The sequence below is a fragment of the Phyllostomus hastatus genome, unplaced genomic scaffold, assembly GCF_019186645.2.
Source record: "Phyllostomus hastatus isolate PE091 unplaced genomic scaffold, TTU_PhHast_1.1 phas_scaffold_39, whole genome shotgun sequence".
NCBI lineage: Eukaryota > Metazoa > Chordata > Mammalia > Chiroptera > Phyllostomidae > Phyllostomus > Phyllostomus hastatus.
In genome coordinates, this window is record NW_025334028.1 from 13,489,131 (window position 1) to 13,494,332 (window position 5,202).

Sequence of the window (5,202 nt, forward strand, 5' to 3'; positions counted from 1 at the left end):
TGTGTTTGTAAGGCACAGACGGAAAAGCTGGCACATCTGTGTGAGGCCACACAATTTGTGCTTTCCAACTATCAGTTATAGAAAGTAAATGTCAATCAGCTGTCCTTGAGAAAATTATCTACCTTTTTATTTTATTTCTAGAGTATTCTACAAAATAATTACCCTAAGAGGTGATCAAAGAGCCTGCAGCCAAAAATGTAGGAAACATGTGTTATTGCTATATAAACAAATAATTAATTTATAAAACTGTAGGTATTAGCTAGATTTAGTGATACTTGTATTTATTAACCTTTGTATATTTGTTTTCTTTCCTCAATTTAAAGAACCATTTACTTGCATTCTGTTTTTTAAGTTTCTCTTTTTTAAAAGATTTTATTTATTTATCTTTAGAGGGGAAGGGAAGGGAAGGAGAAAGGGGAAGAAAAGGAGAAAGGGAGAGAAACATCAAAGTGTGGTTGCCTCTTGTGCGCCCCCTGCTGGGAAATGGCCTGCAACCCAGGCATGTGCCCTGACAGAATCAAACTGTGACCCTTTGGTTCGAAGGCCAGTGCTCAATCCACTGAGCCATACCAGCCGGGGCTACTTGCATTCTTTGCACTGTATTTATCATGTTGCATTCCTTTTCCTCAGCGGGCTCCCCCAATCCTACAAGCATCGAGCCATATGAACCTTATCCTACCCTCCTTATGCCATGTGACTGGTGAGCACTGTGGGCTGACGTGGTGGGGGTGTGGGCTCCAGCCCCAAGGCTGCACCTTAGCAATCTCCTTGTCCACCAGACCAGTGTTCCCTGAGCATGCACATTCCTGCATACTTCCCCTACTTCTGAATGCCAGGAGCACCTGTGACCCCAGTAACATCAGGGTCATGTGGGACACGGGAATCACAGAGCATGCTACTACAAGTCCTCTTTCTGAACAAATGCCTTGTGTCACCACATTTACTGCTTCTGTGTTGGCATGGGTGAGGTGGAGGTGTGGGAATGGGCCATCTTTACATAGCCTCCTCTGCTTTGGAATTTCTTTACATAACTGGAGATTTTTTTTTAAATCTACCCCCTCCAAGTATTTGGATTTTAGATTGTTCCTGCCAATACTCTCCATGCACCTCTTCCCAAGCCCAGGGCCAGCTTACATAGCACTGTGGTATAATAGTTAAGAGCACAGACTGAAGCCAGTTCACATAGGATCAAATACCAGAAACATCAATTACAAGCTGTGTACATTTGGGTAAGTTTCTTAATGTCTCTGAGCATCAGTTTCCTTATCTGTAAAATAGGTTGCTATGAAGTTGAATGAGTTAACGTGTCTAAAGTATTTGAAATACAAAATGCACATGTTCCAGCATCCACAATCTCTTGGCTGTAGGGCATGCATTTGTGCCACATCCCGCACTCTGTTGTATGGCTTGTAGTAAAACCACTATGTTCTGACCTCCAGGCTTTGTTCTCTGATGTTTAAACAGAAGCCTTTGGAATTCAGATCACTTTTTTTTTTTTTAAATCACAAGTGCTCAGAAGTTAAAATCAAAAGCCAAGATTTCAGGACTATTGCTTTAAACATGGACTTCAAATATCTATTTTGAAAGTCCAGAAATGAACATAAATTTTTTGTTTATGAGTGGTGACCCCCCCGAAAAAAAAACCCCTGAAATTATCTTCTGGAGGTTGGGCCTCTTGTAGTACAGGCTTCCCCCACTAGGTGATTGTTCTAGGAATCCATTTGTATCAGTGTACCAGCTGGCATTGTTGTAAGGGGCTGTGTTCAGCCTCGGTGAATTTGTATAAAGACTCTTTCAATGCATTTGCCATTTTGTGATGGATATGAGCACACCTGCCCACACCTTTGAGTGTTCAGAAGTTTTTGACAAAAAATGGCTTGATCTCCATGTCCCACCCTCCATATTCACCTGATCTCACCCTAAGCAACATTTTTTTGTTTGTTTCCCTGGGTGAAAAAAGTCCTCAAAGGGATACATTTTGCTGATGTGGAAGAGGTGAAAGAAAAAATGGCAAAAAGCACTAAAAGGCATCAATATTGATGAGTTCAAAAACTGGTTTGAACAGAGGAAAAAATGTTTCAATGGATGTATATTACATCAAATGGAGAATACTTTTAAGGTGACTGAAGTTTAAGCACGTAACAATAAATACACACTTTTTAATAAATAAATTCAATGTTTTTTGGGTCTCCCTTGTATGCTTGCATCCCAGCAATAAAGACACTAAATGTCTTTGAGGCAATGGACATTTCTGGCTGCTAAGGAGAAGATCTTGAGCAAAGATTTAAAAAGTACAAATATTTAAGTAATAACATATTTCAAAATGCTATATAAAAAACAATAAAGGAGAACCTACACTTTCAATTTACTTTAACTGTGTCAGGTATCATCAGGTCATAAAATTTATATATTTCGCTTATCTTTACACTATCCTATTGTGTGAACAGTTTTATGTCTACTTTACTGATAAATAAACTGAGCTTTACAGAGTTTCAAGTTACTTGCCCAAATGATCAATTAAGTGGGAAAAAAGCCGACTGTGATTCAAGCTGACATTGTGTTCCCAAAAGGCAAGTTCTCTCCACTCGTCGCTCTCGCTGCTCCAACCCTACTCCCTAAAATGAAATTTTCGGAAAGAAAAGCAACAGACTGGAAAAGAGCAATTTTCTATAAAGAAGAGGCTCACAATTGTTGATTGTAGGGAGCATCTTCCTGAATCTTTGGAGTTTTCCCTCTGTCAGAAGAATAACTTCAAGTTAAAAAATCTAGGGTTATAGGTTCTATCTGCAAGTTTGACATATGTTATAAAAGTATATCTCAGTGTGACTGTATAGTCGATTCTAATTACCTCTCCTCTTCCAGTAAATTCTGCCAATACACTGAATCCATTAAAAAAATTTGAACTGTCCTTGCGGAAAAACTTCATTCCATCTCTCTTGATTGTTTGTTCCTTTGACTCTAAACCTCATCTTTATTCTTATCACAAATTCCTCTGAAAAACTGTCCCTCCCATTCCCATAATGAATCAAATTGATCTTGCCTAAGATAGTGACAACAAAATCTTGCTTTTACTTCAAAATAGGAACACAGAGATCAAATATGTGAACTCATTACTCTAACATTGAAAATTAGCGCCATACAATACCTCATATGCATTTCCAAGATGGATCCCAAGTGAAATCATGAGGAATACAAAAATCATTTTTTATGATCCCCTCTCTCTTTTCTTTAAGCACCTGCCACCTTGCTTTTATATTTCACCTACAATACTATAGTTAAGATTCTTATCCATTCTTTGCTTCTCTCTCTCGAGATCTGGTTTCAGGGAAGGGTCTGTGCAATGGTCAAGAGCACAAACTGGAGCCAATAATTCACACAGGGATCGCACTTGGTCAGACCCCAGATTTTCCACTTGTGTGTTCCTTCTCAGTTTTCCATGTGCGGATTTACGCATGTGCTTGTCTCCTTCCCACCTCCCATCCTTCTCTGAGGGTGGTGTCTTCTCTGATTTTCAATTTAACTGTGAGTGAGCTAGGAAGCATTTAAATTATTTCCATTTTGTCACATGGAAGTGTTTAAAAATAGATATTTCTGCTGACAATGACAGCATTTGACAATATTCTTTAAGTTCTGGTTAATGTAATAAGACTAAAATAGAAATAAATTATGCACACATTTTGGAAAAGTGAAGGCAACATTATTTCTTGCAGATGGAAGATACACCTAGAAAATATACATCTAATAAATAAAATTCGGTAAAATGCCAATGTGAAAAACGTTTAACAGGAACTGAGTGCTGACCCCAGCAGCCCCATTTGGTGAACACAGTGACAGGAGGCTCGCTCGCCGCGCAGGCACCGGCTGCTTTCCCAAAGCTGGCGTCAGGTTGCCTCGCTTTCCCAAAAGACATTACTACATTATTACTGATAAAGGCTTTTGTTTTTATTTTTGTTTTGTGTAACAGTGAAAATGCTCATTGGATTTCATTTGTTTAGTGAAAACCGATACTAATGTAGGTCTTTTTAAAAGTGAAGTGGCCTCACTGAACTTTTGGAAAGCAGGGAAGACTCTTTGCTTTCCGCCACTCCGGCTCATGAAAGTTCTCGTGGGAAACCTCTGCTTGTCATTAGCGAGGGAAACCTGTGTCGGCAAAATACACAAGACAAGGTAGAAATGACTGATCAAAAAATAAATGGTAATGGAAAAAATATAATAAGGATTAAATTAAAAAATTGCAGGTATTATATAAATTTAAAAAATAAAAAAAACAATATTTGATTATGTAGCCCTGTTCTAATTATGAAAAGACTAAATATTGCTATAATATTTTCTTTTACACATATACATAGGCAAAAAACTCTAATTACAATTCAAATGGGATTAAAATAAATAATTTTACAAATGTTTCCAGGGTTTATCATCTGGAAAAAATAAGTAGGCAAAAATAACTGAATTTATTGCTAATAAAGCTTATTTAGTAGGATTATAAAAAAGTTAAAATAAAATATTGTATACAATGATTTGGGGATTGATTAAAATTTCAATAAATTGCAGTTTTATGCATAGTTAAAACTTATGTGGTCTAAAATTTCCCCATGTGTCACCAGCCTACTAAAATGAAGTCTCATTAACATTAATTTCCAAATTATAGTGACTTAACCTCTGTCTTTGATACTGAAGGACTTCTTTGGTTCCAAGTCAGCACCTCTTTTATTTATTTCTGGGGTGACAGGGTATGCCACTTGTACCCAGAAATAAGTTGGCTCCTATTCCTCATGAGTCACAGAACCACGACCCCTGCTGCCAGTGTTCTCTATGAGAATCACCCAGGGTGGCCCCTTGGAGCCCACGGGCTGGCTGCCGAAGCCCTGCAGTAGTTCGTGACAAAGTTGGGGGGAATGTTCACCTAGACCCTGAGTGGTAACATTTGTGTCCATAGCCTCCGTCCTTTATATACATCCTAAACCTTGAGATCTTCATCCCTCTTATCATCACAACTAAAACTTAGTGCCTCAAGCCAGAGAGAAACCTAAGCCATCCCTATCTTAGTCAACCCTGTCCTCTTCACCTATCTTCTTAGCCCAAGACAGATCCTGTGCATTGTCAAATTATACAAACAGACTAGGATCTCAGGTCACCAAACAGTTGGATTCTGAGTGCAAGTTCATGCTCAGCAAGGACACTCTGCTGAACTGTGTGAAA